Source organism: Blastomyces dermatitidis, assembly GCF_000003525.1.
Source record: "Blastomyces dermatitidis ER-3 genomic scaffold supercont1.9, whole genome shotgun sequence".
NCBI lineage: Eukaryota > Fungi > Ascomycota > Eurotiomycetes > Onygenales > Ajellomycetaceae > Blastomyces > Blastomyces dermatitidis.
This window is the reverse complement of record NW_025544782.1, coordinates 1396797-1411322: the sequence shown is the minus strand read 5'-3', so window position 1 is coordinate 1411322 and position 14526 is coordinate 1396797. Positions and strand designations below refer to the sequence as shown.

Below are 14526 nucleotides of genomic sequence, written 5' to 3'. Positions count from 1 at the left end.
TTCATAAAGTATTATAAGTAGTCTTTATCAGATTCCTCATCTCTTTTTCTAATATTAATGATTATGACTCAGATGTTCTCTGTTTAGCTCACAGAGTCTCTTAACTTATTCTCTAGATATTTATTATTATTATTATTCTTCAATTATAGATGTATGCAGTCAGAGACTATGACATCTACCTGAGAATCTTTAGTTCTCAGGGTTTTTCCTATATCTATAGAGTCAACTATTATACATTTATCAATTTCAAATATGCAAAATCAGAAAATTCCATCTCAGAATACAAAAACTGTTTACAAATTGCAGTATTTCAACACCTTCTGATAGTTTGAAACCATTTGAAAATATTATGACAAAAGAAAAGAGAACATAGTCTTAAAGATAGACACATTAAATAGATAGAGAAAAGAACAGAAGGAAACAAGTACAGTAAAGAGAGACTATAATAAAACAAAATTATTAAAAGATGATGTATAGCTGTTTTAACAGACTATATCTAGTCAATTTCCACCTCTTCATATTCAGATACTTCTGAATTCAGCCATTTTCTTGTAGCTGCTCTAGTTTCTGATAGAAAGTCTATTAAGTATTTAGTTCCTGTCTCAGTTGAGAATAAGAACCTCATATTTAATTGATTTAAATCATACTTCTTCTTTAATCTGACTCTGAGACTATTGTATATTGCACAATGCATTACAATATACTCAGGATTTTCATTCACATTGCAGAATGAGCACTCTGTTGAATCAAATCTATCATCAAATCTTTGTATATAAGATTTGAAATAACCATGTCCTAGTTTCAGCTGAATTATAGATAAGAATATTTTCTTTTTACATTTAATTGAACAAGATTTCCACTTTGGTTTTGTCTCAAATCTTGAATAATGTATACTCTTCTTTTGTTTCTGCCAGCTTTCATTTCACTTGTTTAAACAAGATTCTTTTATCTTTCTCTTTATGAAAGACCAGGACACTGTTTTTTGAATAGATCTGCTTAATTCTGAACCCCTTTTTGCAGCTGAATCAGCCAATTCATTGCCATGAATATTCATATGAGCAGGAACTCAATGCAGATGAATTATCAGTTTTGATATTCTTCTCTTTTGAATTTTCAAAACAGAGTTTAAAATCAGTTCAAGATTCATTTGATCATTATGAATCTGACTATTTCTGAGTCTTTTTAAAGCAGCTTGACTATCAGAGAATATCCATGCCTCTTTCAAATCATTTCCTCTTTTATGAGATTTTATTTCAATGAGTTTGAAAGCTTTCACTATTGCAAATAGTTCAGTATCAAAGACTTCAGATTCACAGCCTAAATTTCAGAAATCTGAGATAAAATTAATATTATCTTCAGTATAAGCAATGCCTGCGCCTAATCTATTCAAATTCTCATTTTTTGAGCCATCTGAGTAGATCAGAATAGAGTCTTTTATATTAATTATAGAGATCTTCTTCAAAAATGCTGTTCATATTCTCTCTCTTTAGATAGTTCACTTATTTATAAGTCTATGAGAGATTTCAGCTTTTCTCTCCAGAGAGATATCTTCTCATGATCAATTTTCTCAACATTTAATGAAGAAAATTGATTCTTAATAAGTGAACATAGTCTATACAGTTGAGAGGGCATTTTCTTTAAAGTATTATTCTCATTTCAATCAAGAAATCTATTCCAATCCAGTTCATTTCCTGAGTTAACTGATGGAAATGAAGAAGAGACTCTTTCTCTGATTATATGATTTAAGCTCATCTTCATGACTCTCAGAGCATAGTTCATACAGGCCTTTTCAAATTGAATATCAGAAGATGGAATTGAAGCTTCAATTTCCATTGCTTTAATAGAACATGACTTGAATGCTCTCAGAATTCTTCTCAAAGCTCTGTTTTGTAGACTTTGAAAGAGTTCAGTGAAGTTTCCTTGATTGTTTCATCAAACTTGAACTTCATAATCAGCTACTGAGGTAATACAGGCTATGTATAACTGGCTCATAGCCTGAAAGAATAGACCTCTCTCAGTATTTAATAGTCTGATTATACTATTCAGTAGTCTCTCTGCCTTGATGATTCTTTGTTGAATATGATATTTAAAATTCAGCTTGGAGTTTAACCATACTCCTAGTCATTTGACATTTAAACCGGGTTTAATCTCTTTATTCAAAAGAGTTAGACTTAGTTCTTTCTCATTAAACCTGGGAAAAAAGTGAATTAGCTCAGTTTTATTCATATCAAATTAATTATTCTCTAGATAGATCTTGAGAACAGACTAGCAGAATCTCTTATAATCATTCTCTAGATAATTCAGCCAGTTCTTGACTTCAGTGTAATAGAGGTCTGTCATTGTATAGATGACAGCTTCTTTATCTTTTATATCACACAGTCAGACTGCCCCGGTGGCCGAATGGTTAATGCGGCCACCTGGTAGCGCCTTGGCGTGGGAAACCAAGGCGCGTGGGTTCGAAACCCGCAGGGGATACATTAAATCCGGAACTCAAGCACCTCAGGTTCCTAATAAATACAGAGGTGTACAAATCACTCCAATGAATCGCTCTATGTTCCTGGGCTGGGAAGTTATTATCGCATGTATCTAATTGTCACTCCTTTGTATTTCCTATGTTCTTGTTATCTTGGCGTGGTCTCAACACCTGTATTTCCTCCTGTATAATCAACACTTGACCTGTATTTAACATCACGCAAGGACTCATCATAAGCTCCGCTTGCATATGAGTATAATGGAAGAATAATAATAATAATAATAATAATACACAGTCAGACTTGTAAGTCAATTTCAAATACAAACTTGTAAAAGCTTTTATAGATTGTAATTCAATAAGTAATCTTAAGTAATTATAACTTAAGAAAGTTTCTTTTCAGTTTGTAGATGTTTCTGAAGATTATATCTAGAGACTCAGTTCAAGAGTGTTTACAGACAGTAAGTATTTCTTATAGAAAAATAGCTTAATTCTGCAGAAGATACTCAAGAATATTCTTCACTGAGATTAATTTATTTATGAGTTCAGAGAGTTTCTCTGTCACAGATACAGAGAATAATGTTCTATGAGTAATTGATAAATTCTCTGAGACTTCTTTTATAAAGATGATTTATGATTTAAGTGACTGCTTCTGAGTATCTGTAGTAGAGTTCACAGAGATTGAAGTATACAAGTTTCTAGTTCTTTCAGTTATAACAGGTGATTGCTGACTGACTGAGCTTGAAATGTAAGAAATAGTGCTCACAGGTAATTATTCAGGTGTTTACAGCTTGATATGATATGTACTGTTAACTACTAGAAGTATTCACAGTAGAAAGATAAAATGTAGAGATTAAATGTATAATAGCATTCAAGCTGAGTTGTGAATAGTATTCGCGAACTTCAGTCTATATAGTTGTGTGTAGTCAAGGGCCGCTAGCCCTATTGATTACATGAGAGATAGGAATAGAGGTAAAGGATCCGCGAGAAGCGGGATTTGTTACATGATTTCAAAGGTTTAATCTGCAGATTCAATGATGTACATGTTATATACAGTTAACTGATAAGAAGAAAACAGTTCATATAATTCTATTAACTGATATGAGAAGAAGATTTCACATCTCTGATATAGAAGAGTTAAATCTACTTATATATTAATAAGTAAAGAGAATGATTCATAAGACCTCATCTGAAAGTATTCTGTATATTATACAGAACTCAGAAGCAGAGGAAACTAAGATAAAGAATATACAGAAGAATAAGTATATGAAGAAGCTTCTGAAGAAGTATGAGAAGATCTTCTGAACAGATCTTTCACTGAAATTATCACTGAAACAAGAATTCATACATGAGATTGACACAGAGAATACAAAACCAGTCAATCAGAATGCATACTCTCTGTCACAAACACATCTCAAGAAACAGAAGTATCAGATCACAGACCTTCTAGAATGTGATCTCATATAACTCTCATCAAGTGTGTGAGACTTTTCAGTTCTATTCATGAAAAAGACAGATGAGAAGTAGCAGATGTGTATTAATTATCAAGCACTTAATAAGCTTACAATCAAGAATAAATATTCATTATCACAGATTCAATAACAGTTGAATACAGTTGAAAATGTCTGATATCTATTGAAGATCAATCTTCTCTCAGAATACTGACAGATCTGTGTAGATGAACTATCAGTTCTGTAAACTACATTTAATACATAATAAGAGAAGTTTGAATTTCTGATAATGTTATTCAGTCTGACAAATGCATCTGTTATCTTTCAAATAATGATAAATACAATTCTTTATAAACAGAATGAAATCTTATGTCTTATATATCTTAATAATATTCTAGTCTTTTCAAACTCATATGATGAATATCTGAAGCATCTCAATAAAGTACTTACAACTCTGACAGAGTATAAGCTCTACATTAAATCAACAAAGTATATGTTTAAAATAGAAGAGTTGAAGTTCATAGAACATGTAGTAAGTGATGACTGTATACATCTTATCTCAGAGAAACTGAATGTCATAGTGAATTAACTGCAGCTGAGAAATATATATTATATACAACAGTTTCTTGAGTTAGTCTCATATTACTGCAGATTTATCAAGAATTTCACATGAATATCTACATCACTCTCAGATCTCTTAAGAGAAATGAATGCAAATCTGTAAAAGAAGAAGTTTTATTTAATTATCTGAAATATCATGTATAAAGAGGCTTTTCTCACACTGAGAGAATGTGTAATAACATTCTCAGTGCTTATTCAATCAGATCATGATAAACCTTTCTATATCAAGATAAACACATTTAAATAAGCTAGCAGAGACACTCTTCTACAGATGAGTAAGAATAGCAAGCTGCACTCAGTGATATATAATAATAGAAAACTATCAGACACTGAGCTCAATTATTCAGTGTATGAAAAGAAATTGCTAGCAATTAAACACACACTGATGTTGTAAAATAGATATATTAACAACAGATATATAACAACAGTGATCACAGATTATAAAAGTCTTATCTATCTATTATTATTATTATTATTATTCTTCTATTATAGATGTATATAGTCAGAGACTATGATATCTACCTGAGAACTAAAAGTTCTCAGAGTTTTTCCTATATCTATACAGTTAACTATTATACATTCATTGATTTCAGATATGCAAAATCAGAAAATTTCAGCTCAGAATATAAAAACTATTTACAAATTGCAGTATTTTAACATCTTCTGATACTTTGAAACCATTTGATATGACAAAAGAAAAGAGAACACAGTCTTAAAGATAGACACATTAAATAAATAGATAGAAAAGAATAGAAAGAAAAAGATAAAGTAAAATAATGAGAGCTACAGAACAAGATCTCTGCAGTTTACATCTTAAGCTATATACATATTTTAACACTCTATATAACTGACTGTCATCTCTGTCCTCTCAGGCCTGCTTCAGGAATTATCATTTTCTTTAAAGAATCACTGCTCAGCTAGCTTCTGTAACTAGCTTACTCATAAGTGAGATTCTTACTAAGAATAACATCAGAGCTACTCAATTCTAGTTAAGTCTCTAATCTTCTAACTGTCAGTCTCAGCATTTCAGTCTATTAATTGACTGTCACAGTCTTGCTTATATTAATCATCTATTAAGAGTGTCTAGGTCTCATCTCATCTAGGTTCTTGCTAGGCCCAGAGTGTTCTAATCAGATAGTTTTTAAATCTTATTCCCTGAAAGTGAGTGTCTAGAGTGAGAGGGATGAGACCTGGTCAGTTAAGCTTGATAATGATTCACTATTCTGCAGACACTCTAGACCTCAATCACTCTAGTACTGATCTAACTTGAAGCATCTGAGAGACTGTTAACTCTAAGATCAGTGAGAATTAGTGCCCGGGAACCCCCGGGATGAATATCTTAAGCTTAACAATGATTCACTATAGTGCACCCGGGGGCCCCTGATACTGTTTTATGACTTAACAGTGAAAGCTGTGGTTAAGATGGCTCTCACAGAGTTCGAACCTGCCCTCTCTTGACATTCATTCCCCGGGGGGAAGGCCGCTAATTGAGGCTTCATGATAGCGTAGTTAACCACTACGTCACCGGGCCTCTTATCTATCTATAATTAATGATAAAATCTTTCAAACACTTAGCATGTTGAATCTCAGAGTTTCAAGTGTACAATCTTTATATCAAATATTAAAAGAGATTGAATACTGTGATATCTGATGCAATCAGTCATAGACTTGATTTCATGAGTGAGAATTCTGTGAATCAGGTATAAGAAAAGTTTGTATTAAACACACTGAGAGAGTGTAAGAAATCAGAATGAGTGAATGTTATAATCTCTTACTTAAAGAATGACAAGATGTCAGATAATAAGCATCTTATAAAAGTAGTAAAAGAGATGCTTCTGAACTTCAAGCTGAGAAAATTGAAAAATGATGTTATGCTTTACTGTAATCTAGAATACATAGAAGCTCTCTATCTAGAATATTCATTTAGACATAACTTGATAGCTCACATGCATAAGAAATTCAGTTACTTAGAAAGCTCTGAACTCATGAGTATACTTAAATCAAGAGTATACTGATCAAGCATGACTGAGAATATTCAGATGTACACTCATAAGTGCCTGAATTACTAAGTTGTGAAAGAATCTAAGAAAGGGTTAGAATGTGAGAAAGTATAACATCAGATGAAGTATATAATACAACTGTTCAAATAATGAGAGATAAATCTCATAGACATATTACTGTGAACATTAAATGAAAATTAATGAATAATCACTGCTATTGATTATACTACTGACTGGCCAGTTGTGAAAGCAGTTTCAGAGATGATAGAAAAAATAGTGATGAAGTTTCTATACAATGAGATCTATATCAACTATGAAATACTGTGTGAGATTCTAACTGATAACAGTGCAAATCTCATAGAAGAAGCAGTGAGGCATTTCATAAGCCAGTTACAGATAAGACATTGTAGAACAACATTATATCATCTATGAATGAATAGAAAAGTGAAACACTTGAATGAAATCTTAGACAACATGCTGACAAAATATCTAGTGAGCAAGTCTATAAGATTATGAAATGAATATCTCAGTCAGATGCTATTAGTCATGCAAATTCAGCAGCATGCAGTCTTCAAGCATTCATCATTCTATCTGTTGTATGAATTGCATTCACGCATTTCAGAGAATGCTTTAGAAAAGATGAGAGAGAAAACAGCAGTTACAGATGCAGCAGTAGCAGTTATAAATACAACAGTTACAGATGTGAAATCAAGATTGAAAGAGATCAGTCATGCATATATAAAAGCTAACAAGTTACTTCTGAACTCAGCAATTCAATTAAAAAGAATATGAGACTCACTAGTTAAGAAATCAAGTCTCAAGATAAGAATGTGAGTTCTTATACACAATGAGAGTTCTGAGAAGTTTCAACCTAGATGGTTTGAGTCATATAAAATACTCAAATCACATTCTCTGAGAATATACACATTGAAAGAATCAGAGAGACAGATCTTACACAACTTAATAAATAATTCATGACTTATAAAAGCAAAGATACAAGATCTGAGTGAATTATAATTATTCACAGCACTATCATCAGCATTGAAAAAGAAGAAGCTTATAATTGAAAAGTCTCATGAGATAAGAGAAATCATAGATACTTATGAATCAGATGATCTCACTTATTCTAATCTTTTCACAATTATAAGGAAAGAATGAGAAGAAATGAAGAAATCAGATAAACATCACACTTCAATAAGTGATGAGACTGTAGTCAGTCATATAATAACACACTGTAGATAGCAGATATAACACAGTAAAGAGCAGTCTTAAAGCAGCAGACTTGCACATGAATCAGATCACAGAAGAAAAAGAAATTCAGAATTGAATTCAACTGTTTACATCAGTTTAATCACAGAGATAACAGAGAATGAAGCATCTGAAACATTCATAGACATGTGAGACTAAGTTATCTCAATTTCTGAGAATACTCAGAGATCAGATGAGATTAGTTTTAATAAGTTATTCACTGTAGTGATCTGAGTAAGTGAAGAGAGACAGTATAATGCATAAGACAGAATTACAAAAGATGAAAGCTGTCAAATCTAGTCACTGAACACTGTATTATATAGAGGTTATGTAAGAGTAGTGACTAGCAGACAAAGAAAAAGTGTAAGAAAAGAAAAGAAATAATGAATTAGTCATTAACTGTAAGAGTCAGCTGTAAAAGATAAATGTTATCATACATATCTCATTCATTTTTATACATTACATGTTAATCTATTTTCAACACCATGTCATCTGAAAAATGTCAAAAACAAAGGAAATCTCAAAACTTGAGATCTGCAAGAGATTTGAGAGCTGTAAGTTACTCTTATAACAATATTATACATGTCTTTGATTTCTCTATCACTCTGTATACAACATTAATGTTATTTATTGCAAGATTGACTTAAATGCCAATATAGAAATGTGTATGTGTATAGATAGAAAAATTGAAGAAGAGTGCAGAATCTACAGAATCAGAAGTCAGAGTGAAAAGAATAGAGATAGAAGAAATGAAAGAAGAAGAAGACACAGAACTGAATGAATAATAGTGAGAGTCATCTGAGACTGAACACTTATAACTCAGTGTGCGCACAATCTTCTCTGCAGAGAAGAAAGAGAAAGTGATAAGAGAAGCTTGAGAATAGAAGAAGATAGTCTCAGTGACATTATCATCTTCAATTAAAATAGTCTCTAACACTGAAGCAACTGAGAACTATTATTAGTATATAAAAAATCATAAAATCAGAGATGAGAACAGTTACTGAATAAACACTCACTGATCTTAGAGTTGTACATATAATTACAACACATACAAGGCTTCTCAGAAAGAGAGAGAGAGACACAGAAGAATGTAGAAAGCAGAACACAGTATATAAACAGCTCATTTTCATAATAATATCTCAGACAAGATGTACAAGTCTCACATTTGTGAGTGTAAAAAAGTATAATATTCACATTCTCATTTCTGAAAACACAGATATCTTTCATCTGCATTATGAAGTTAAATAATAGACATCAGAGAATAGACTGATACAGATCTATTATTCTGAAGAAATTTATCAGAGTGAATGTTCTCATAATATTGAACTTTACAGTTATGAAAAGTTTCTTAATATCTGTGAATATCATAACTGTATATACAGTAAAACTTATAACAATTTTCTCTAAGAACAGAAAAATCAGTGTTAGAAAGAAAAGATGAAAAAGAAAAAGACTTATAATTTTAATACTGTTGAGAAGAAAGATGATTCTCTAATATAAATGAATAATTATCTTATCATGAATATTTAAAATAAATGTAATAATCAGTATCTGTGACTAAGCTTCAGATAGTTATATTATACACAGTCTTTATATAATAAATTATTCTGAGAGTCAGTAAGAAGAGTGAGAGTGTACACACTGAGAAACATAGTTAATTAAGTCTATGCAACATCTTCTTAAAACAGAAAGAGCTGATAATGAAAGCAGAGATAATAAAACCAGAAGTAGCAGAAGTGAGAGTCATGAGAACAGAGATAGCAGAAGTGGGAGAATCAGACACAGAGACAAGTGTAGAAGATTAAGAGAAAGTAGCAGAGAAAGAAGCAGCAGAAGAAGCAGAAGAGAATGTGAGAGACTCAGTTACACATAATACAGATAATTTCTTTATTATCATGTTCTTCAAGTTCTCAATCAATGATTCAACATTGAGTTCACTATTATCAGTGAATGTGAATCTGTCAATATGTGAAGATTCTATATGAATAAAAACAAACATATCAGCATCTGTATTTATGTAAAATTGTGTCAGAAAACATGATCAGAAACTCACTGAGAAGAAAAACAGTCAAGAGTGTATAAGAAGATGAAGAAGATGTGTCATTCATGATAATATATTCTGACAATTGTTAGAAGATAAACAAGTTCTAGTCACATACATTTCACAACACATTACACTTACTGCTAATGAACTGTCTGATATAAGTACTATAATAACACTTGTTATGAGAACAAGAAGTTATCATCAGAAATGTGTACAATGTACTGAATAAATGAATAGAAGGTGTTAAACAGAAGAAGAGGCAGTAATCTTGAATAGAATGATAGTGACATTCAATGATAACAATGATGAAGAAGATAGTTAAAGAATGAGAAAAGTTAGTGAATAAGTGATGTAATATAGTGAAAGTTTCTTTGTAAGAGTGCACACAGAACACTAGCTGAATTAGAAATAGATCACATAATTGTGAACACTAGTGACACACTAATCTGCATGAAGCTAGAATAAATGTCATGATCATATAAATGTAATCAAATCTGGTGAGAGAGAATATGATTTAGAAGAATGTATAACTGTCAGATAATAACACAGTCACTTCTGAACTTGCTTACAAATGTAAAGAGGTCATAGCAGCCACTAATTAATTTAGTGTATGATATATAAGAAGCCGGCGTACGCCTGTAATCGTACGCTGGAAGAAGGCAACCTTTGAATGATACAGACTTGTTAATTTTTTATAAGAATGTCAGACCTGCTTATGATTTTAGCATTTACAAGAATTTCTATACATCAGATCTCATAGTTATTGTTATTAAGTATGATTATATAAGTACAGCTTTAAGATTTATGACTTTTTGAACATTCTTTTGATATTCACGGATTTCAGATTTGAAATTATCTGCTGCAGAGATAGTAACTCAACACACACTCATTCTGTTACAGAATGCTATAAGATTATTAAATATTATTAATATCATATCATCTAAACTTATTCTAGATATGATACTTGTGTGTCGCGCTTCTATATATGTTGCTTATAAGCTTGAAATATTATTATCTTATTCATAATCTACTCTACTATTTGCAGATGACTTCATAATCTCTTCTGTAACTTTTATATATTATATAGTATCTATTTTCTCTGATTCTTTGTTAATAGATGCCTGAGTATAAGAATGTGAATGTAAAGTTCTTCTTCTATCACTTCATAATGTAGATAAATCACTCATCAGTCAAAGAAGAGTTGAATGAAGAAATTGAAAGAAAAAATATGTTGTATTATACTGTAGAGTTCTGCTATTTCACTTACTAGTCAAGCAGATACACTTAAAACATGCAATGTAAACATGGTAAAAGAATTCTTCTATTCAGAATGAACACATTCAATGCTTACATAGATGTTTTTAAATAAAAGTAAGAATAAAAAATAAAAATAAAAATAATGTAATTCTTTGTAAAAATATGCTATTCAGACTATAATCTGTGAAATAATTAATCTGTTATATTCATGTAGAAAGAGCTAGCTATATATATATTATATATGAGATCACGTGTAGACGGAGCGGTTGCTACGGCAACACTACTAGAGTGAACGCTACAGATTTCCTCTCTACAGGCTGACTACTTCTGTATAAGTGAGGTGTTTGTCAATCACTTAGCAAACGCCTATTATATAAAAGACTGTATAATAGATAGATCTTGATAATCAATTAATTACTACATTATATCACCTTCATCAGATTATGTCTCTTTTACATATAAGAATTCACTCTAATTTACTATATTCTTACACTTTATACTTTTAAATTAAAGAATTAATTACATTCTGAAATGCCGTATTACTAGACTAATCATGTGACTGTATCTGAAATCAGAATCAGAATATTTAATAATCTTATTATCAATTTAACTAATCTTATTACATAGTTTTAAGATTAAATAGTAGTTTTATACTATTTCAGTAAGACTTACTATCTACTCTTATTATATTTTTCAAATAAGATTATGATTTTCACTTCTTAATTTAAATTCTTTTTATTGCTTTAAATGATTTTAAATCTCATTTAAGTATTATTAAAAAGCATTACTTTTTAAAAAATTAAAAATAGTTTAAAAAAAACCTTAAAATGTCTAAAAATAGTAACTTTATATTGAGAATGAAACTAAATGAGATTAAATAAGATTACTTTCTTATTATTTCTAAGCTATAATTTCATTTTAAGATCTGATAAATAATTACTTTATATGTTTTTTTAATAAATAATCTCAGTGAAATTCATATCAAGAAATGTATAAGATCAGATTAAATGAAATTAAATATAAAATTAATAATTGTAAAAGGCCTACGCTGAATAGATCAGTATGATATTTATAGGTCTTATATAATAAAGAGAAAAACATTTGAGAAGGAAAAAAGAGAAAGTGTGAGAATCAGTGATTGAAGTGAATATTTATACATGTACATAATGAAGCTTCAGAGTGAAAGAATAGAAATTTCACATATACAGTGAAGCTTCAAAGCAGAAGAATAGGAATTTCACGGATTTTTCAGCCGAGAATTGATGACTGAGAATCAGAGCTTTTGATAGAATCTATGAAGTGTAATAAAATAGTCTATATGATTGATCAGATGCAGCCTGTCACATTAGAGATCTCTTTTCAGAGATGAGATTATACATAGTTTTCATTGATCAAGAGCCGCTGTTTCAGATAATACAGAGCTCAGAGTTCAGATCAGATAATTATAGTTAACTCATTTCACAAGATATTATCAGCTGCAGCTGCAGAGTCTCTCATTGAGAATATCTTCAATGTCTCACTCAAGTTTATTGTCTTCTTCTACAATTTCTGATAGCTGTCAGTTGAAAGTCAGTCGAGAAGAGAATGAATCAGTGATAGTGCAGCAGAGTAAGCTTATGTAGAAGACATTATAAATCTCTGATAATATGTTAAGACAGTAGTTGTGACTGTCTAAAACTTCTATCACTTTATACTTGACATAGTGATAATTCAATATATGAGATGAGTGTGTGATCTGTATATTCTTAAGATTTAACTATATCAGATCTTCTATCATATATTACTCAGCAGAGTCTTGATGAACATTAATCTGATTCTTTTGTTCTTGTTTAGTGCTTGTCATAAAGACTTCTACTCAGTTACAGATATCTCAAAGCTTTATTACTATATTATCAGCAATCTGAATTGAACTCTGAGAGTTTGATATGAAATGTGTGATCTCTAGAAGATTCAACACCTTCATGTGATAATCATGTATAGACTGACCGTGTGACCGTGTCTGGAACCAGGACCAGATTTTTTGATAGTCTCATTACCAATTCGACTGATCTCATTACACGGTTTTAACATTAGATAGTAGTCCCATACTGTCCCAGTGGGACTTACTGTCTACTCTGGTCACATTTTCCAAATGGGATCATGATTTCCACTTCTCAATTTAAATTATTTTTATTGCTTTAAATGACTTTAAATCTCATTTGAGCATTATCAAAAAGCATTACTTTTTAAAAAATTAAAAATAGTCTAAAAAAAACCTTAAAATGTCTAAAAATAGTAACTTTATGCCAAGAATGAGACTAAATGGGACCAAATGAGACCACTTTCTCATTTTTTTCAAGTCATGGTTCCATTTTAAGATCTGATATATAGTCACTTTACCTGTTTTTTTGATAGCCAGTCCCAGCGGGATTCACGCCAAGAAATGTATGAGACCAGACCAAATGGGACCAAATGTGAAATTCATGGTCCCAGCGGCCAGTCTAATCATGTATAAGAAAGAACAGGCTTATATCTGTTGAAATAACATCTTAATCATTGATGATGATCTCTGTGTATAGAAGAAGATCATATCAATTATTCTATAAATGATTACAGAACTTATAAAGACAGTTCTTTACAGTCTGAAGTGTTTATTCTGATGCATCATCAGTTTCAGAGTGATAGACAGTTAATAAACAGCATATAATCTTGAGAACTTGACAGATTCTTGTTCAGAGAGCACTCACAAATTAACAGTCTTAATCAGATATTATAGATTGCAGTAAGTTATATATCTGATAAAATGAACTCTGTAGAAAGACTTCAGTAACTTACTCAGTATTTATCTTATTATAAGACTTCAATATTATATATTTACTCAATCAGTCAATGATAATCAGAATGTTCTTGTAATTCTTTTTCTCAGAGAGATTAATAGCAAAGTCAATTACTACATCTCATCAGATTCTATCAGAAATATTAAGTGATTTCAGTAGATTCTTTCTACAGTTCTTTTATAAGATGATAGAAGAATAATGATTGCAGTTTCAGATAAAGTATCTGATGCTGTTTAATATCTCAGATCAGTAGAATTCTTAAGAGATTATTCAGTATAGTTATTCATGATCTGAATAATTAGTCATATACAAATCATGCATCTCTTGTATTATGTGAGTATGTAAGAGTTCAGAGTGAGAGACTCAGTATTATTTATGAAATTACACAGTATTATTGTCATTGATTGAGTATTCTGAGATGTCAGTTCTTATACATAGTTCTGAGAAAATCAGAGTGCTTCTTGACATACTTCAGTGAGTACTTGAAGAAGTTCATCAGTTTAAGCTGTTATATGTCACAATTCATTCAATGTAGATTCAGAAGATGTTCTGATCAGCAAAGTATATATAGTGTTATAAGTAATCTCATCATAATCAACTAGTATCTTTGAATTCAAGA

The 14526-nt window shown here is 30.7% G+C and overlaps 1 pseudogene across 1 annotated transcript; it reads left to right on the top strand.

Moving 5' to 3' along the window:
* Positions 1-2386: 2386 nt before the first annotated feature.
* BDCG_17593 lies at positions 2387-2475 on the top strand (annotated as a pseudogene). Its single transcript has one exon. The product of its transcript is annotated as a tRNA-OTHER (tRNA).
* Positions 2476-14526: the final 12051 nt, after the last annotated feature.